Source organism: Physeter macrocephalus, chromosome 7 (assembly GCF_002837175.3).
Source record: "Physeter macrocephalus isolate SW-GA chromosome 7, ASM283717v5, whole genome shotgun sequence".
NCBI classification, from domain to species: Eukaryota; Metazoa; Chordata; class Mammalia; order Artiodactyla; family Physeteridae; genus Physeter; species Physeter macrocephalus.
In genome coordinates this window covers 78,916,003-78,938,094 of record NC_041220.1, presented here as the reverse complement: position 1 = coordinate 78,938,094, position 22,092 = coordinate 78,916,003, and the positions used below count along the sequence as shown (strand labels likewise).

Below are 22,092 nucleotides of genomic sequence, written 5' to 3'. Positions count from 1 at the left end.
AGGCTCAGTAGTTGTGGCACATGGGCTTAGTTGCTCTGTGGCATGTGGGATCTTCCCGGACCGGGGCACGAACCCGTGTCCCCTGCATCGGCAGGTGGACTCTCAACCACTGTGCCACCAGGGAAGCCTGGTACTGGTATTTTTAAAAAGCTTCTCAACCAGGGCTTAGAGTCACAGCTTCAGGTCTCACCTTAAATGTCAGCTGCTCAAAGAGGCCCTCTTTGACCACCCCTGGGATGTAGATATTGTGTTGCTCTCTAGTTTAGCTTCTTCTCTGATTCCTTTGCAATAGTTATTACAATTTGTAGTTATTGCATTTGTCTGAATGTTTTTTTTTTTGTCTCCTCCAACCAGGACATAGGTCCTGTGAGCACAGGGAATATATGTCTCAGTCTTTGTGTTTCTCTTCAGTTCCCGGTATCAGGCACATAACAGGATACTGAGGCTGCAATGATGAGGGAGTGAGGGTGGCCCTCAGATAATGCATGCAGGTCTGAGCGGCCTCCTGAAAGCCAGCCAAGGGTCCCTGGAATATTATGAGAGAATCCATAATATCTTAACTGGCCAAAAGGTTGTACACGCACTTTCCTTTCACCTGACTCTGGTGTCCCAGGAATTTTTGAGTGAGTTTTTCTTTTTCTTTTTTTTTTTTTGGCCGCTGCGCAGCATGTGGGATCTTAGTTCCCTGACCAGGGATGGAACCCGTGCCCCTCGCAGTGGAAGTGCGGAGTCCTAACCGCTGGACCACCAGGGAAGTTGCTTCAGTGAGATTTGTTAATAGATCCTGGCTCACAGCATCTCCCTTATGTCCATGTCTTTCCCCTTCACTTGATTTTGACTCTCATGAGCGAGAGATTCCATCTTGTTCATCTTTATGTGCCCTCCTCCACCCCAACACTGGACCTTGCACACAATAGGGGCTCTATAAATGCTTGTTGACTTGAATGGAGTTGATTTTATCCTTATGGCATGTAGGTATTTTGACCGAGATTTCACCCTGGGAGGTAGCATTTACGATTACTTAGGGATTTGAGGCAAGGGGGATTGTGACCACATCATGAAAGTTAAATGTATCGGTGTAGGTAACTCAGCCATAATCTAAATATGTGCAGATGGTCTCTACACCTGGATTGCTCTGACGGACAGGAGTAAATTTGTGTTTGGAGGCAAGTAATGAAACTCTGAGGAGTCTGAAAACAACTCATAGTCACGTATCTCACAACACAGGTGCTGGTCCATCGAAGGGTAAATGCGTGGCGGAGCTGCTTGAGCTCTCGCTAGGGCTGAGTCTGTCTTTTCCAAATTGTTATTTCATAGTTATTAATAAAACAAAGTGAATCACCCACTTACCATTTTCCCTCCATAGTCAGGATGTTCACCAAGCTGACATGAAGATCTAAGGTGCTTTTTCCTAAGCTTAAATTAACCAAGACCAATCTGGGGAGTGGCCTTGTGGCCTTTTTTTTTTTTTTCTTGGTTTATTTCACTTCCTTAAGGAATCATCTTGGTTTTTCACTCTTCCTTTCTACAGTTTTTCATAGGTGATTTGCTGGTGAGAAATGGGGGAAAAGGGAGAGGGAAATGGTCCCCAGAGAGCTGATAAATTCAACACAAATTCAGCCATGCAGCAAAGGGCTTATTCTGTCTCTTATCTGGGGAAGTTTTCATATTGTCATGGGGGGAAGTGCACGTGGACACACATATACACACATCAAATGAAACCCTCTCTTCGGAGAAGCCAGCCACAGGAAATTGACTTATGCACAGGAACTTGCTAATCTCTTTTGTCACATTTGGATTGTTCCTGCAGCCTCAGTCACTACGCACACTAAACCCAACCATCTTGGGTTGGATTCTACACCAGCCCTACTCTCAAAATTTTAGCTCTTCCAATGTGAAGCAGTTATATTCTTGGGGAGGAAGAAAAGATTGATCCTAGAAGGAAATCATAGCAGTGAAAGGGCTTGGGTGGCTTTTGTTTTTACTTACCTGCGCCGAACAAATTTGACTTCTGGAGTCAGTCATTTTGGTGTCAAGAAATTTCTTCGGCATTCTACGACAGGTAAGAGTTTTGCTTCTTTAAAAATATTTCTTCGGTGTTAAAAGAAATCTCTCTGACTTTATTTAGCTTTTACAATAGGCTCAACATAGTGATTTCCCTGTTCTACCTGTTGGGAAGTATGGAACCACATTACGTGGGCAAAAGGGGAATTGCTCTGATATCCACCTACCCCCCACCCCTGCCCAAGTCTAACAAGGTACATATAGTTTTTGAAACATTAAAAATTATAATAGTTGGCTTTTTGGTTTTCCAGATATTCTCCGAGAGAATTCATATGCTTTTGATTGGCAATGACTGAGCTCAAATATTTGTGTAGTTTAAATATCACCCAATGTTTGATGAAGTAAATCCAAAGATCCTCTAAGCTGTGCAAATATGAGTTTTAAAATTTTCTAATTCAAAAAAGAAACAGAGCAAAAATCCAAATGATGTAGATTCATATCTGGAATTCCTAGCTTGTGGGTTTCACCTATTCCCAATGCTAAAGTCCTCTTTTTCTAAAAGTGATATTTGATGTATAAGTACATATTTTTAAATTAAATTAAATTAAATTTAGTTTTTGAGGTGGTTTGATTTGGAGACATGCTGTGAGGTACCAGTTGGTAGCCTGAGTTGTAACTAAATAAAGTTTGGGAAATCACTGGTTTTGGGTTCTTTATTAAATTAAAGCTGGCATTGAAATATTCAAGTAAACAACAAGTAGTTGATCATCACTTATTGATTCTAAGCTGGTGCCATGAAGGATATAAGAGAAATGTAAAGAATTCTCTATTTTGAGGGATCCAGTAGATGTGGTCAGAACTAAAATTCAGGAAGCAATGCAAGATGGGAATTAAGGGATGGATGGCGTGGCCACAGGCTGTAAGAGTTATAGGAGTTCTGAGAACGAGATTTGTGGGTAAGCTGGAGTAGTCCGAAAGACATGGGCCTTGGAAAGATAAGAGATTTTAGCAGATGGAGAAGAAGAAGGTTGATTCACACTGGATGGACTGTGTGGGCAAAGGCACAAAAGTGAGACTGACTAGAAGATGACCAGGCCAGCTGAGGAAATTGACCTGAGAAAAGATGAAAGTTTGTTTTACACATTGGCAGGAAATAAGCTTGGAAAATTAAGGTGTAGACAGGTTATGGGGGACCTTGAGAGGCTGCTGAAGAGAAAAGACTACACCATTCAGTGGTTGTCTAGTCTTCTTATGCCTTTGGGCGCCTCTTTCTCAGCTCTCACAGCTCTAACAGAATTCCACATGAGATCCTTGCCCCTTCATGCTTGGAGCTGTTTCGTGCATCTCCACATCTGTGATCCTCCACTTGCCCTCCCTCTACCATTTTCCCCGAGTACATTATTTATGCAGAGAAAGGTTTGTGTGGTTTAAGGTACCTGTAAGACCTCCATTTCTGGTTACTACTTGTTAAGGAGGCCCTTCAGTCATCTGGTAATTCAAGTGGCCTTCCTCTTGGGAGGACAAGTTGGTTGACCAGTTACAAGCAAGTCTGCATTCTTCAAAAGTCAGACCCCAAATCCCATGAACTCTATGTTACTTCCTTTGCATGTCTGAATGAGATGTTGTGGATATGCTGCTGCTCTTTTCCTAATGATTCCGAGCACTTTTTTTTCCTGGACTATGAAATATCTGCATCCACATAACAACAAAAGCACAGTACGGTGAATACAAACCCAGACTTTGAATCCTGGTGCTGTTGCTTGATTCATGAGAACCTCGGACATGTTATTTAACTTCTTCAATCCTCATATTAAATAAAAAATCTGGGGCTTCCCTGGTGGCGCAGTGGTTGAGAGTCCGCCTGCCGATGCAGGGGACACGGGTTCGTGCCCCGGTCCGGGAAGATCCCACGTGCCGCGGAGCGGCTGGGCCCGTGAGCCATGGCCGCTGAGCCTGCGCGTCCGGAGCCTGTGCTCCGCAACGGGAGAGGCCACAACAGTGAGAGGCCCGCGTGCCGCAAAAAAAAAAAAATCTGTAAAGTAGCTCTAACAATAAATGAAAATATCTACTTCAGAGGGTTGTTGTAGGGATAAAAGAGATAAAAATATGTAAAGCATTTAGCCTAGTGTCTGGAATAAAATAAACTCTCAGTAAATGTAGCTCTTATGATTCTTATCAAGGCTGGGGACACTAGAATGAAGATGGTATGGTCCCTGGTTCGGGAACAAGATGTCTCTAAGGTAACTTTTTAAATGCCAGTATTCCTTTAAAAGGAAAGTGGGGGTGATAAGTAGAGGCTGGGAATTAATATTTTTTGAGCACCAAGAATAGACTAAGCACAGGATTAGATGTTTTATAGCGATAATGTATATGATAAAAGGGAAACAAGATTAGAAACTGATTTTTTTAAGCCTTTCCACAGCAAATTTTCAGACTTATAAGACAACTCTCTGAGTGACTGCTGTGTTATTTGTGGGCATCTGTGGCTGATGCTCTCTGAATGCACGGGGTGGTATTATAGAGTACTTGGAATTAGAGGCGAGTGGGTGACTCTTCTTCCTTGGCCAGTTAAAGTATTTATTTTATGTTACCTTTTAATTTTAGTGCTAACAAGGCACAGCTAAAAATCCGCTTCTATTTAGGAATTGGGACCATTTTGACAATGAGTGCCCAGAGTGCTTATTTGAGTTCTGGATGCTTGGGTCTGGATGAAAGCCAAGATTAAAAAGCATCCTGCTTTCCTGTTCCGCTCTCCAGATCAGAGATTCTTTGGGGTTAGTAAGTGCCCTTTAAAAATGCAAATATGGCCGGTATGTTCGTTATGCAGGGGATTCTCAATTATACATGCAGATTACTTTGGTCAAATCATAATACTGTTTTTCTTTCTAGATCCCCACTAATATCCTAAGGGAGGAAATTTGGGGGCTTTGTGTATGGAAACGGGCGGACACAAGTCAGGATGGGATGCCAGAGTGGATTGTGCTGGAAGGCAGCCTGGCAGTATTGAGTGCTGGGCTGGGCAGTGAAGGGGTGGGGCGGTCAGAGATGGAAAGGGTGAATAGAGGGCCATGGAAGGTGCCAGAATTAAGGCTCCTCCTCTGAGGCTCTTCAGTCATTTGACTCCAACAGCTGCTTGAATGCCCCGAGCAACTTCTTGATGCCTTACATAAGAAGTTGTCATACTGTTCCCGGATTTGGACCATTGTTCAGAGACAGTTTGATTTGTCTGGTTCTGGCCTGGAATTGTAGTTCCTCAAGCTGGCTGGACATCAAAACCCTTTGGGAAGTTTTTCAAAAATAGCAATTCTCATGTCTCACACCCCACCCCTGGAGTGGGTTCCAGGAGTCTGTGTGATAACAATACAAATTTTTTTTTCCCCCAGGTGACTTGGAGACAGTTGTACTGTAGGTGAACTTTTGGGAGCCATTGATCCAGAACTCTCCTACCAGGGCCCCCAGCACCGAGATGGTAAGTTGAGTAAGTGTTGAAGTGAGGTAAAATGATCTTCCCTCTATTGTGAATAATATCGTCACACAAAAACATTTTCCTTTGTTTTGAATTTATTTCTTAGGAGAATTTCTGGGAGTAGGATGATTTGGTCAAGGATATGAGCATGTTTAGAGTCTTTGTCAACCATATTTACATTTTAACATGCAAATGTAGGGCACCACTTAAAAAATTCTAAAGTGTTATAGACATGTAGAGGCAATTCAGTCTCACTCAGGGAAAGCCCAAAGAAAGGGATTTGCTTTCACGTGAGAAAGTGCCAAATTACTCTCCCATTTCTCTTTTCCAGTGAAACAGAATACTAATGAATTACTTTCGGAAGAAAATTTCAAAGCATTACAGAATGCTCAATTTCTTAGATCATAAGTTGAAGTCTTCTTATCACTAAACTTAGTTTCCTGTAAATCTGAAGTCAGCAGTGACCTCTTCCCCATTTCATAGAAAAGAAAACCAACGAAGAGAGTGGTTAAGTAACATCAGTATGGTTTTCATCACATTTGCCATTAGAACTACATATAATCATCCATTCAGTAATTGTTTGAGAAAATAAATGATTGAGTAGTTTTTAATAGGTGACCCATGGGAAGACACTAGTAAGATGAATGCATGAAGAGAGCATTATCCATATTGGAGGAGGGTGGGCAGGATGAATTGACCCAGATAGACCTCCTGCTCCATCTTTTTGTTTTTTTCTTTTATGTTTTATTCATTATTCATTATCATAATCTGCTAAGCTAAAAGCATGGTTATTGCTTGTGGCACAGAGAGAATCAGGTGAATTTTCAATGGCTCCAATGGGAAAAAAAAAAAAAAAAAGATGTGCTTTTGCAAAATATCAAGTGAGATACACACTGTGGTTGCAGGAGACTGCACTTGCTTACAAGAGCTGATTGTGATATCTCCAGAAATTTTGCAAGTCAATTGTTAAACACAGTCACTATTAAAAATTAAATTCTGTTAATCACAGTTAAGTAAATTATATTAAAAATAAAGGTAATACTCAACACTCATTACTCCTGATTATTTACCACATTTTTACTGTCATCTGTGCTTTTGAAGTTATCTACTCCAATTTATCTGTGTGATAGAAATATTATACAATGATGTGCTATTAAGTATCTCTTTCCAACTTTGTATTCAGCGAAACTGGCCATGGCAGGAGTATTTACACCACAAAAATTGGCAAACACTGTCAGCCAGGCTCTCCACACTTTTTTTTTTTGAGGAAAGCCTGTTGAATAAACATTTAGCAGAATAACACGGAGGAAATGTGTAAAATACAATCATGGCAACTTGGCAAAATGTGTCAAGAGCCATTAAAATGCTCATACTGGGGAGTTCCCTGGTGGCCTAGTGGTTAGGATTCAGAGCTTTCACTGCAGAGGCCTGGGTTCAATCCCTGGCTGGGGAACCATCCCGCATGCTCCACAGTGTGGCCACAGTACAAAAAAATTTTAAAAAAAACGAAATGCTCATACACTTTGATCCATTAATTCTACCTCTGGGAATTTATTCTAAATAAATAATTCAAAGAAGGGAAAAAAATAACATGCATGAACATGTTCACTGTATTGTTATTATAACAGAAAAATCTGAAAATAACCTAAATATTAAGCAAAAGCAATCTGGTAGCACTAACTGTGTGGAATATTTTACAGTCATTAAAGGTCATAATTAACAGTAGTTATGAAAATATATTTGATATGGTGTTAAATTAGAAAATCAGGATTACAATTTTCACTTACATTCTGGTTTCGTTATGAATGAGGATTAGATGTGAGCATAAAAAAATAAAGCATTTGGTGTGTTAGAATGGTGAACTAGTAGAATTTTTTTTTACTTCATGTATTGTAGAAGTGGTGTGTGTGCATTAAAAACTATGGAGAAAGCCTGTAAATAAGTGGTCTTAAGTAGTTTCAATATTTAAGGGGAAGGATAAGGGGAAGATTTGTGGACCAGATGGGGCTTGCTTTTGACGTGCAGATGTGTACTGTGAACCCCTGGCAGGGCAGGGTACTGTAACGGGAGTTAGGATCTAGGCAGTCTGGAGTGGTGAATGCTAAGTAGGTTTTGTTAGGGCAGCTCAGGAAGAAAGAAGTGACTGGCTGCCTATGGAGGATTTGCTAACGCAGTCGGTGGAGATTGAGAAAGAGTCCAGAGAAAAGCTACCATTGAAGGCCGGAGAGAGGGGAGAGAACATTTCTTAGGAAGAGACAGGGAGATGCTGATCTCAGAGGTGAGCCAGATGGATGTGAAAATAGTTCCATTTAGATCCCAAAACAATAGGGCTCAAACCAGAAAGAAAATGATTCTTCTAAATCATGCGTTCTCGAATCTCAGTGTGTTTACCTGTGTGTGTTGGGGGTGAACCTGTTACCTTGAGGCTTAGGATCGAAGGGCTTATGATGTAAAAGAGGTATGACAACAGAGAAAGCCCAGACGGGACAAGTTATTCTGTTAAATCTATAGAAACAAACTAAACACTGGAGACTGTTCTTATGATACTCCTTAAAGGGGAATATAGTTTGTGCCATAAAATACCCTTCTGTAGTTAAGTAAGTTTTGTCAGGCATTTGGACCAGCTGAAAGTAACTGTGAACAGGGGAACTACAAGGGGAAGCACAGAGAAAAATGGTTAAAGGGAGAGTCTAGGACCCATGAATATTCTATTTCAAATCATTGGGAGGTGGTAATCAAGAATAAACCTGAGTAGAATATGCGGTGCTATGTTCAGAAAACATTTGGGCCTTAGGGTATGATAGTATCACATTAAAGAAGGAAAGAAAGCCTAATTTTTAATGAAATGCAGTACTGTATATACAGAACTGTAGCACTCAAAGTAGTAATAACAATCAGACATGTGCCATAACAACAATGTATGTATCACTAAATAAACATATTGAAAGTAAATGACATCGCAGTAGCAGAAGCCATGGTACTGAGATTATCGACTTCACCTGGCTGTAGAACTTTAGTGACAGTAATAAGCTCTCAAATCGCCTTTAATATCTTGGGTTCTTTCAACTTTACACTGAAAATTGTTTAACTTTAAAAAAGATTTCACATTCCCTATCGTCAGGGGCAGTAGTCTCTTGCGACATGACATGATAAAACAAGGACAAATCAACAACCCTTCTTAGCCTTGGAGGCACAGCTCAGGGTCTGTTGGATATGCAAGGGTCTGGCACCTGAAGTCAGACCTCCTTCTGCAAGCGCCTGCTGACTGTACTTTTCCCTACTTTACAGGGTGTTTCATGGACTAATTGGCTTACACTTTAGAGCAGTATTTCCTAATCACTTTTTTGGTCATAAATTCCTTTGAGAATCTGATGAGAACGAAAGACCGTATCCCCAAGAAAAAGCACACGAACAAGAACATGCACATTTGTCATACACTTTTAGGAGATTCAGGGATCCTCTAGAGTGTATCCATGGACAATCAGTAGTCCAGAGGCCTCATATTAAGAAATCCTGCCTGAGAGGCTGTCAGTATAGCAGAGAGAGCATTGCAGAAATTGAGAAAGTGCTGGTTATTGTTGATGTTGGATTTAGCTGCTAAAGAGAAAAGTTGACTCTCCAGTTGATGGCTAAAATGAGGACAACATGGCAGGTACGTGTGTAATTTTATAGCACTGGATCCTCAAGTTCAGTAAACACGCGGAGCTAGAGCTTGTTCTCTTCAGAGTATATATGACTAATGTTCTACGTCCTTAATTCTGAATTCTCTTATGTGAAGCCAGGATCAGTAGCCATTTGGGAAAACATCTCTAAGATTCTATTTTAATGTCTTATTTACTGTCATGTGGTACCTAGTTGGCACAAGAAATGCAGGCAGTTTGTAAATACCAGTCTGGCTAACCCCAGAGTGTAGTGAGTGGTATTCAGTATCGGATACCCAGCCAGGCTGCTTTTAGAGGGGAAAGGCATTAGCCTGTGTGTAATGTGATCGCTTCTGAGTGTAAAATGCTGGTTTTCCTATCTGAAGCTGAACATCTGTTTGGGCCCTGATGACTTTGGAGATACTACTTTTCCTGTGTAGCCTTTAGACCACAGAAGCCCAGTTGGCCATCTTCTGTTAGTGGGTACCTGACTTGCAGTTTGGGGAACTGGGTTTTTTCAGCTGAAAGCTCCTGCCTTTGTTAATCTCCTATCCACTTAGATGGTGATAGGGGCTTAGGCAGGGTGTGAAGATTTGTCCCAAATCCGTCATGTTAATGGAGTGGGGGAGATACAGGATGGGGAGGGGAAATGCACCCAGTCTTTAACCCTCCAGAGAAAAAGTATGTGCAACTGGATAAAAAAATTGTGAAATATGAGTCAGGCTTCTCTCTTGGTCTGGCATAGTGTAAGAATTATACGTCTTTCTTTGAGGTAGAAAAGGAAAATCTGTAACAAATATATTCAAGTAATTAGTGCGCCTCACCTTCTACAACCATTTAAATTACTGTACACCCGTGACTAGGTCTCCTGCCAATTTCAGTTAAATGTATTCAATGTATTTTTCAATGTATTCAGTGTATTTTAATACATTTAATGCATTTAAATAATAACACCGCATCATAGAATCCTCAGTTACAGCCCACAAAACAGAAATATACCATGTACACCAAAGACCAGTGGCAAACTCTCCAGCCCCTTGTCTCCTGGAGATTGCTTCCCCTGCTTCGGCATTATGTCTAGCAACCTAGTTGCTGTTGAGGGGAACTGACTGGCATGTATCTTGTATCTCTTCCTTGAGGCTTTTCCTTTCTTTCAGAGGCTCCTTTCTTTTGGTCAGGATCCCTGCTCTTCCTTTGCTTTCACCAGTGCTATTCTAACTTCTGCTTTCTTGAGCACTTCTAAATACACATATCTTATCATAAATCTTTTTCTCAGTTGCCACAAAAAAATCCTGCCTGTCTTTGTTCCAATCTTGAGCTGAAAATGATTTCAGCCATGATTGAGAAGTGTAAGAATGGCTGGGATTAGTCCTAACAAGGAAAAGGAGAGCCATATATTTGGATTCAAATTTAAATGATGTCAAACCACTGTCATCAGCTGCAGAAGGCCTTAAAGGGTCTAGAAATCCCCTTTGGTATACTTTTTTGGGATTAAACCTGATTTTCCTCAAGCTCCGATAACTTTGGACAGTAACTTGCTGTAATTTACCATGACACTCTTTCTCGCGCTCTCTTTCTCTGGCTGTGATAAGGGAGTAGAAGAGGGTGTTGGACATATATACAGGAAATAGGAGGGGAAAAGGCAGAAAAACCTTACATGTTGACAGTACCACAACTTCCTACGTTGACTAAAATGATACTGTCACTCTTCCTATACACAGAATATCTGGTAATATCAGAGAAATATCTGTAATAATGTTGACTTTAAAAATATAATAGTAATGCATGTTCATTGTAACAAAATGTGGCATATGCCTTTTAACCTAAATATACGTGTATACATTTTATTTATGAGTATTTAAGTTTTTATTAAAAACACCATCCTGCTAGTGCTTTCCCTTCAAAATGTGCAGAATCTATAGAAAGGAGCTTAAAGTAAACATTGCTTCTTAATATAAGAGAAATAGAGCTGATGCTTAAATGGATCACTTGAATTAATGAAGGGCAAGCAACTATGGTATCTTTTCTGAGTCCCATAGCTATCTTTTTTTTTCCTTTTCATCCTCTACATCTCAGGAAAAGTGATTTCAAGATGTAGATTGTGACAAAGTTTCTATTAAATTCTAGAGCCATGAGAATACATGGACAGTTTTGGCATGGTGGCAGGGGAGTTCTGTGTAAAACTTGGACCAAAAGTTCAAAACCCAAACCAATAGTTTTGGATTTCACCAAGGGCTACCCATTTAACATGTCATCCAGGAAAGACCCAACACACACAGATATGGAAGGAAAAACAAGTTTCTCTTCCAACAGGGGCTAGACTCTTGTGGTTTTTCAGTTTAGAAACTAGATTGTGCAATTGTACTCATGAAAAAAAGTCACCAGCATTTTTAGCTTAAGCTCACGTTCAATTTTTTTTTTCTGACCTGTGACCAGCCAACCTTAAGAAGTTATATTATCTTAAAGCTCCCTCTGATTTACCATGCCTTTCTTTAGAGGGCTGAAGTGATCAGATTTAAAATTCTTTCCTACATTCATTCACGCTATTTGGAGTTTAAATATTAGTGCTCCTTCCTTTATGTATTTGGTCATGACTGGTTTTATTTCTCAACAGGTATGTAGCTCATTATTTTATCTACCAATTATAATTACTTCTTGTTTCTTTTGCCAATTTTGAGAGTGCTTAATGATTCTTAAATGCTAGATCTTTAACAAATTAATTACTAAAATGCAGAATAAATAACTAACAAATTCACTTGCCTTCGTAGTCTTTTAGAGTTTGATCAAGAACTTTTAAATTATTATCAAGTTTTTCCTTTTCCTATAAAATAGTGGCTGAAGTACAATTTATAAATAATATCACCAGTCAGGTCACCACATAATAAGCTTTGTTCTAAATTATTATTTTAAATTACTTTAGATGCCTATAGAAAGGCTTCTTTTCAGAAAAATTGCAAGTAACTGGGCAGTATGAAGGAATAGCCTTAAAATGTTCATACACTGTGACTGCTTCTAAGAATTAGTCCTAAGAAAACAGTAAGTGTTTTATTATAAAAGCAAAGCTTTTCAACACAATGATTTTTTTTATAAAAGAAAAACCTAAAAATCATTTAAAATGAAAGGCATGATTAAATAAATTATATTTCAGCCTATTAAATATTTCATTAAGGTATTTTTTGAAGAATGTTTAATACGTGAGAAAAAATTTGAGTACAAAATTACATATTTTTGTTTAAAAAGGCCTATATATTTTTATACATGAGTTCAGAATATGAAGGTAGATAAACCAATATGTTAAAAGTTATCATCTAGTGTATGATAAGATTACATATGATTTTAAAATGATTTTTATTTTTCATATATTTTCTGTGATTTGTGTATATTACTTTTATAATAAAAAAGTTAAAAATTCCTTATTAAAAGAAAGTCAATTTATGGTGTGAGGTTAATAGTGAAACTAGTAAAATGATTTTGATGTGAGAATTATTTTGATATTTTGAAGAAAACCTAATGCTTGAAAGCCGTAAGCCTATAATTAAATTTTATCTCTTAAGATTTAGCGGATCTTTAGATTTAAAGGGATTTTGAGTTTCTTTTATCTTGAACCTTGAAAATCACTTTTAATGAGAGATGTTGGAGTTATTAAATAGGTTTGGTTTATATTTTTAAAATAAGAGAGAATTAGCTTTAGCTAGTATCAGAATTTAAGTAAAATATAAAATATTCGAATGATGAATATAGAGGATTATCTAAAAAATTTTAACATGTGAAAAGATTCCCAAAGGGATCCTTTAAGAAGCACATATTCCTTATGCATCTTAAATATTTAATTTAGAAATAACTGACTTTCAAATATTTTGAAACACATACCTACTCGGCCAATCATTCATTTGGTATAAAGTAGGAAAATTATCTCGTAGCCTTTCATGACCGTTTTTCTACACAGTAATATCAAGTATCTTAAAGTTTGTTAGTTTCAAATGCTAAATATTAGTTGGAATACTTTAAGATTATTTGAGAAGTTGATTAGTTTAGTGAAGGAAAGCATTTTCCTTTTAAACATGAGTGAAATCTCCTGTTTGCTTGTGTAATATTCCTGATCACATTTTTTTACTTTTGTTTGTGTTTCTCTCTGGCTTTGGTTTAACAATAATTCATGGTCATGTCAGACAAGCTATGGTTCATGAGACAGACAACATATCAGTTAGCAATGTTTCAGCTGCAGCTTATACAATACCTAATGGTAACTTACAAAAAATCTGGATTCCCACATAAGAAGTCTGGAGATCTGCATTCTGCCACTGGTTCAGTGGCTCAGTGATACTGCCTTTGCAGTTCTCGCGTCTTTCATCATCGTTGCAAGATGGCTGCTGCAGCTTTTGAGCCTTGTGCCTCCATCAAGAGGTGTAGAATTGGGTGGAGGTGGAAAGGAAGCTGATCTGGCAATGGCTGTTTCTTTTTCTAGGAAAACCAGAATTTTCCCAGAGATCTCCTAAACAGATATCAACTTTCATGTCATTGCTAGGACTGGGTTACATGGCCAGGCCAGCTGTGAAGAGGGTGAGGAAACAGGAAGTAGAATTGTTATATAATGGCCTTAGACCATGCATTCCCGACAGGGAAGCAAAGGGAGGAATGTGGGGTGGTGATGATAATCCCTAAGGGGGAGAATTGTTTATTGGTGGGGAGGAGAGGCAGAAAAAAAGATATTATTCTTTTTATGTATATAGCACAGGTATACATACAATACATAAACAGACGTAGAGTATATTTATGGTATTAAAATATCATGAGTGGGGTGATGATTAGGGAAAAAGTGTCTAAAAATGCTCTGAGGTGGATGATAATGAAAAGAACGTTGAGAAATAGTGGCGTAGGCCAAGAACGATCCATTGCCTAAGACTTTGCACAAAGTCCTACAAACAAAATTGGATTATATTATTAATGACAAAGAGAGGCTTGGATATTGAGTAGAAAACTAACAATGCCTGCCACAGATCATGTCATAAATTAAATTAAGGAACAACTTACATTATCTTGTAATTGGTGGTCTCTCATTGGATTGTGAATTTCTTAAGAGTAGGAACTGTGTTCTATTCATTTTTGTATATTAGTACACTGGGCCCTCAGTATATATATTTTGTGTATTGAATGAAACAGTGTTTTACCTAACATTGTTTTACAGCTGGACCAATTACCCCCAGACATTAATTTGAACATATTTCCCCACCCAAAAGCCATCAGTAGCTTCCAATTCCTTACAGGTACAAGGTCTACCTTCTCATTCACATTTCCTACCACATCCTCAACTCTGGTCTGGGGCCCAGGCACACTGATCTACTTGGTCCCTAAACACATCTTTGGTCACAGTCCTCTGTGCTTTTGCACATGCCAATCCCTCTCTTGTTACCTTTCCAACTCCTTTCGCCTCGAGACTCTATTCTAGGTCACTTTCTCTGGGAGTCCTTAGGTGGTTCCACTTGCCTGGAAGACCTTTTCCTTTGTCTCCAACCTTTTCAAATCCTTCCCCTCACAGCCTAGCTTAAGTCCTACTTCTTCGCAAGTTCTTTTCAGTGCCCTCAGCCCATGTGTACCTCCATCCTTTTTTCTTTTTTTTTCTTCCTTTTTTGTTCTTTCAGTTTTTGTTTGTTTGTTTTTAATGATTCCCATCCTTTTAAAATCCTATTGTGCTTCTGATCTGTTTCACTCTTTGGTGTACCTAATTAAGTAATTAAGTGTACCTAATGTCTTTAGTTGTTAGTTGCCTGACTCAAGCATTTATATCTTGTCTCCACAATAGGCTAAATTCCAGGAGAGCAGGGAATCTCTCACAATGACCAGTGTAGTGCTGTGCATCTAGGAAGCAATTAATAAAAGCTGGTTAAATAATAGATAAAATCGATAAATATCAATAGATAAAATGAGAGCCAGTAAGTAGTTGGACATTTTGCTTTCTTAGCAGTTCTAAAACCCACTGTATACTATTTGTGTTTTAACATTAATAACCCAGCACAGCACCATGGGGATTCACTCACAAGAGACTAACCTGAAGGCCTGATTTAGGAGCTAGAAACCATCCAGTAGCTCAGTTCTGCCTTCCATTTCCTGATCCTCTCTGCATGAGAGAATTGGAAGCATGGAGGTGTGGTGTAAAGCTCAGGGCTTTGGAGTTAACCAGGGTCAAGTTATTAATTTCTCTGGATCTCAGTCATCACATCTGCAAAAAGGGGATAGTATTATTTACCTTGTGGGATAGTTGTGAGGATAAAATTAGGTCATATATAAAAGTGCTTGCTTCAGGATCTGGCACCATGTAGGCACTCAATAAATGGTGCTGTCGATGGCTTGGTTTATCAGCCTGATGTTTTGGGGGCAATATGTCTTTGCTTTATTGAATTTCCCTCTCAACATTCCTCTGAAGAGAAGAAGTCACTTAGGAGTACTTATTTAAAAGGTATTTTCTACCCAAGGAGTTGGAATAAGAGTAGCATCTACATTTCATAATATTTTGAGCCAGAATGAAACCCTCCTGTCTTATGCATGATGAGAGAAGCACCTAGAGGTGAGTAGTTACTCCTGGTTATGAGGCCAATGACAGAGATGAAATTGAGCTCAAATATCCTGACTCCTGATTAGGGCTTTTCCCCCTTGTCTAGGGTTGCCAGATCTAGCAAATAAAAAACTAGGATACTAGTTAGATATTGAATTTCAGATAAACAAAGAAATATTTAGTATAAGTATGTTCCATGGCTATTAGTTTAAAAAATAAAAACCCTTTTTAAAGAACAAATAAGAAAAAATAGATGTGAAGGGAATAGCTTATTGGCAAGCTATTTTAATAAGAGTTGACAACTTGCCTTTACAAGGGGAAAATGGCACTTTGGAGAAGTGAAGGTGTTGATTTTTTTTAAAAATTGTATTATTATAAAAATTTCAAACACATCTAAAAGTTCCCATAAGCTCATCAACCAAATCCAGCAACTGTCAAGATACTGCCATATTTGTTTCATCTTTTTCCCCCTTTGCTGAAGCACTTTAAAGTAAATTCTAGACATCATGTCACTTTACCCACATATGCTATGAATCTCTGAAATCGAGAATATTTTCTTACACTACCATGTGGCCATTAGCCCACCTAATTAAATTAACAGTAACGCCTTGGAACCTTGTAATACCCAATCTATAACCATATCTACCTGATTGTCTCAAACATACCTTTTCATAATTGACTTATTTAATTCAATATTTAAACAAAGTCCATCCATTATACAGTTGTTATGTCTCTTAAGTATCTTTAATGTTGATTATTTTTAATGGCAAAATGAAGTATGAGGAAAGACACTGGTTGATGTCTGGGGGTAGTTTTATTTAGATTCATACAAGTTGTTTGATTACTCTTCTGTAGATAGTACTGTACAAAGACCGGAAGAGACTTTGCAAAGAGCGATGTCATAAATGATTGTTTATGAGATGATCCATTATGGTAGTTCCATTGCTTTGTTTGCAACAGATGAAAAAGAAGGAAAGAAAATGGAGAAAGAGAGAATTTGTTTTGTTTTGTTTTTTGGGGGGATGGGGGGCAATTGTCTTCTTGTGTGTTTGTGCTGAAGCTGCTTCACATGTAAATTGGGGATAATAATATAATAATTCTTACTACCCAGATTGTGAAGGTCAGATGAAAAGCTGTCTGAGAAAGCTGTGCTTAGATGTGTAACATTGTTTCTCCAATTTGACTGTGCTTCTGAGTCATCCTAGTACTTTAAAAATAGCTTCTCTGGTTCTTCTGAGACCTACTGAATGTGAATGTCCCCATGAGGGGCCCAGGAAAACATTTTAAACAACCTCTAATTTTGATGATGCTCAAATTTGGAGATCACGGACTTTACCCCCTGGACATTGATCAATTTATCTGTAAACTGAGGGAATTCCCTGGTGTTCCAGTGGTTAGGACTTGGCGCTTCACTGCCATAGCTCCGGGTTCCATCCCTGGTTGGGGAACTAAAATCCCGGAAGCCGCGTGGCACGGCCAAAAAAAAAATTATCTGTAAATTGAGAATAATGATACTTCCCAGGGCTAATGGTATATCACAGCACTGTGGGGTGAGTAGCAAATGCAGTGAATAAACATCAAGTACTTCCTTAATACCTTAGTCATGATCAGTGTTATGAACCCAGGTGATCCTCATCCACAGGTTGGACACTTGACTTTGAGATGGATTAGAATTCTTCAGCTTTCTCTATTCCCCCTGCAACATTTAGTATAGTGCCTAGCATGTAGTCAGAGTGTAGTACATATTGGAGGAATGAGCACATGAATGGTATTATTGACAATTCAGCTCAATGACCCTTCAGATTATCAATCCACAGACAATACAGGAAAGTGATAGGCCACTAGTGCTATTCCAGTTTAGGAGGGGCCTGGATTTAGATGGGATTAATGCCCAATGCCTTACCTCTCTTTGTATACAGTTTTTGTTTTTTGGTGAAACTTTCTTCTCCTCCAATCAAAACTGGCTTTGAGGATAGAGAGAGACTTGAAGCACATTCGTATAAATGTGGAAAGGGTAAAAAGGGCTTTATCTTCCAAGGATATTCGCGTTTCAACAAAGCACTGAGCCTCTGGAGAAAGGGCTGTTTCAGTGGTAGGAAGGATACCCAGTCGGGACGGGACTTCCCATTACCCTGATGTCCCCTGTGGAGGCGGGTACCTTCTGGTAAGGCTGACCCCTGAAGGAGACATGCTGTGCCTGCTGTTCCAGCTGGTTGGAAAGCCCACGCTTCAGACTTTCTTGCAGGGGATGCTTATTGGCAGGGATGGCAGCTACTGCTGATTGATTGGCAAGCTACTTCCTTTGCCATCTCCCTGTGGGGAGGGCTCCCCTGAGCTGGGCCTCTGGATGATCCCAGATCAAGAACTGTGCTGTGGGGATTTTATCAGATGCTTCTGAACTGCTGTCCTGCTTCAAAATGAGGAACCCTGAACATTCAATTCTATGCACAAGTAACAGTGATGACTCATAGTTGAGAAGACACTGGAATTCAGCTGGGAGAATATCATTAAAATGAGGAGACGGGATAACAGATTTTGCATGTGATAGAGAAAGGAAGCCCTCTATCTCTTTCTGTGCCCCATGATGCAAAAAGGAGGGGACATAGTTTGCCTACTGATAGTTGACTCTGTGATCGTAAAGTTTCCTGGGATCTTATTTTAGAAAAATAGCCAGTGTGGGGAATTCCCTGGTGGTCCAGTGGTTAGGATTCCACGCTCTCACTGCCAATGGCCCGGGTTCAATCCCTAGTTGGGGAACTAAAATCCCACATGATGCATGGTGCAGCCAAAAAAAAAAAAAAAAAAAAAAGCAAGTGTGGGTCTCACTCTTCTACTTCCTGATTACGCCCACCTGTGCACACACACACGTACTCATGGGCCAGGCTAGTAAAGCTTCATGGGAAATGGAACACTGAAGAGTTCACTGGGAGGTTTTCAAATTTAATCTTACAAGGTAAGCACTTTGGGGTTGATGAACCCGAAGGAAGTGTTCTGATGGATGTCTGCATGAGATATGTGAGTGTTACAAGATACAAGCAAAATGTACAAGTGAAGAGGTGGTTACAGGAAGGTGGAATGAATTTAGGGGATTATCTTCTGATGCATTTCAGTTCACTTTGGAATTATGGGCATGAGAAGTTGGCTAATGCTGATGTCCTGGGGTTTCTTTTGGAACCTTACTATTGTCTCTTGAAAGTAATTTCAGGTGGGCTCGTACCACTAAGGCAAGACTTGAGTGGCCTAGTACATGAAGATGACTGAGCGTCATCTCCTGAGAAGTTGGATTTATATGAAGAGATATTGATCAGAAAAAAGAGGGTTGGTGATCCATGGAAACAGAAAACAAGCAAGTCTGAGAATCGTACTCTGGCAGTGCCCATCCATGCATTGTCAGTGGCCAAAGAATCTTGGCTAATAGACTTCCTGTATTTTGATCCCATTCCCAAGGCCATAGAGAGGAATTGAGCCTTAGGCTAAAGCATGCCCTTGAACTTTCTGGTACTCAATGACAAAAGGAAAGGCATTGCCATAAATCCTAACTGTGGCAACTATCTCTGTTACGCAAGGAACCTCTTTTCCTAGGATCTGAGTTTCCCCAGGAATTTTTCTAGCATGTTGAGCAAGGTGGTATAGGCACAATCCAAATCACTGGAATATTCCAAGGTGTTTCTTGTTTGTTTTGTTTTTACATGAGTGGTATCTGAAAGAGCTATGAGGAGTTCCAGACTAAGAAAGGGACTTACAGACCCAGTGAGACCTGCTCATCTGACAGATGAGGTACCTGTGGTGGCGGGGTCGGGGGCGGGGTTGTCCTGGACTGGTTCAGTGTCATTTTGTTAGTCAGGGGCTAATCCTGACCCAGGATCCAGGTCTCCTGTGTCATACTTTCTTGAAAGTGGCTACAGTATCTGGTGATACTAGCAAATCCTATTTCTATCCAGGAAGAAACTGAGGGATGCATTTATATTTTCTTTTACAAAGAGTTGTGAGTTACTTTTACAACTCTCTTTTCTTACCGAAGCAGTATATGTTTTTGAAGGAAATTTGTAAAACATACATAAGCACACAAAAAATCTATAATTGCACCAATCAGGGCATTGCTAGCATCTGGGTTTAGCTTCTTACTCCTCGCTATGTTTTTATTGAAAAAATCAGGATCATGTTTCACGTACTGTCTTGAACTTGCTTTTTTTCATGTAACAATGTTGTCATATACTTTTTTTCCACATTATTAAATATTTTTCTAAAATAATAAGGAGTTTAATGATAAAAGAGATGTGTGTATGTTTTTCTCCTTTGAAAAGTTATCCTTTCTGGCAAGTTGTCTTGTGTTTAAAAAGTTAAGACAAATGAGGGCAAAAATGAACAGAAGTGTCAAGTCCCTTCCACAGGAAGTGTGTTTTCTGGAAGTCCCTGCTGCTTGAAACACATTTATAATTAGGCCTCCTGGTTTCATACATGTTGATAATAGCTGTGTGGAGGTGTGAGAGTTGGCATAAACGGTGAACATCAAACTCCAGGTAGGAGCTCTGGATAATCTACAGAGTCGCGCGTTACCCTGCCGAGAGCAGGTATTCAATAGTTATCCAGTCCCTCTCCCTGCTAGGACCTGGCCATTTTAATGTTATGGGGAATGCTTTACAAGGCCTGAGAACTTCTCAGTGTGGACATTTGGGAGGCAAATGAGTGATGTGGCCAATGGCTGCTTTCTGTCTCGAGGAAAGCCAGGAGCACGCCTTAGAGCTCTGAGGGATTTTGTGGGGTCTACGTGACATTCCCCCTTGAGCCTCTCTGCCACCTTGGCTGCTTAGTTGTTCTCCTGCTGAGGTCTGTAAAGGGGCTGGGTGTTTTCTCCAATCAGCCTCTGAAAACTCTCTGAAGTGCAAAGTGTTCGCAAGTTCTTTCTATCACAAATTAGGCCAGTGGACTCTAAATTGGACTGGGACATGTTCCTGGGAAAAGAGGTACAAATTCTGTTTCTGTGTGTACAGACAGCTAAGACGGTTGCAACTGAGTACAGTCTTGAAATCCGACACCAGCTGGGGCCCTTTGTGCTTGTTTGGCTCATGCACCCAGGCTGAGGGCTTTTTAGCACCCATGCCTCTGGGTCAAGTTGCGGGGTGGAGAAGGAAGGACAAGCTAGGGAAGGCGAGAAGAAAAGCACGGGAGTAGGGAAAGGGCATCTGCGGCAGGAAGGTTAAGCTGTCTGCCCCTTCATGCTCTTTTCTGTTAATATCTGTTCTCAAAGCAGCAGCAGGCTTTGAGAGCACTGACTACAATTTTGAAAGAAGTTCCACTGTGGGTAATATGTTATCGAACAGCATTGCATGCTACAGAGAAATCGTTCATGAAAGGCAGAGCCCATCGATGTGGCAAACTTCATTGTCTTATTTTAAGAAATGACCACAGCCTCCCAGCCTTCAGCAACTATCACCCTGATCAGTCAGCCGGCATCAACATGGAGGGAAGACCCTCCATCAGCAAAAAAGTTTATGACTTGATGAAGGCTCACATGATGGTTAGCATTTTTTAGCAATAAAGCATTTTTAAATTAAGTCATGTACATTATTTTTAAGACAAAATGCTATTGCACACTTAATAGACTACAGTCTAGTGTAAACATAACTTTAATACACACTGGGAAACCAGAAAATTCATGTGACTCACTTTATTGAGATATTGCTTTATTGTGGTGGTCTGGAACCCAAACCTGCCCTACCTTTGAGGTGTGCCTGAAAATCTGGTGATAAAGAAAAAATTAAGTGAGAAAAGCATCAGGGAGTATAGAATAGTATGCTGCAGTTTGTATACTAAAAAAAAGAGTGAGTGTGTGTGTTAGGATAATTACACATATGCATTCGTATATATGTTTGTGAATACATGCCATAATGTAATAGCTTTGGGAAAATGAATGAAAAACTTAGTTCAATGGTTGCCTCTGGGAAAATGGCCTGGGGCCCTGGAGGGCAGGCAGAGGAGGAAGACATAATTTTCACTTTTGTACTCGTTGGATTTTACCATAGGCATGTATTATATTAACTATTCAAAAAGGTAAACATAAAAACATTTAAAGATTACATGTGAGCTCAAATAAGGGAGAAAAATAATGCTGATGATGAGTTTCTGGAAGGCCTTCTAGAGGAGGTGGTGTCTGAGCTGGGCTCTGGGACAGGTAGAACTCTACCAGGAAGAGTCAGAGCAGAGAAGATTGTACTTTAGAAGATGAGAGCGACACACTTAAGATTACTAAGTAAGGCAACAATAAAAAACAAACAACCCAATCCAAAAATGGGCAGAAGACCTAAACAGACATTTCTCCAAAGAAGACATACAGATGGCCAATAGGCACATGAAAGGATGCTCAACATCACTAATCATTAGAGAAATGCAAATCAAAACTACAATGAGGTATCACCTCACACCGGTCAGAA

The 22,092-nt window shown here is 39.6% G+C and overlaps 1 protein-coding gene across 6 annotated transcripts in view; it reads left to right on the top strand.

The window, feature by feature from the left end:
- Nucleotides 1-2,028: 2,028 nt before the first annotated feature.
- RHOH (ras homolog family member H) overlaps nucleotides 2,029-22,092 on the top strand; it is a 36,397-nt gene continuing 16,333 nt past the window's right edge. Inside the window, exons 1-2 of one of the 6 annotated variants that reach the window (XM_028491532.2) lie at nucleotides 2,029-2,062; nucleotides 5,388-5,473. The gene's annotated coding sequence lies outside the window, so the exon portion shown is untranslated. Of the gene's footprint in view, nucleotides 2,063-5,103; nucleotides 5,483-11,602; nucleotides 11,726-19,355; nucleotides 19,439-22,092 lie in introns of those variants that run through there. The other 5 variants (XM_028491531.2, XM_055085754.1, XM_028491529.2 and 2 more) reach the window with 5 other exon arrangements.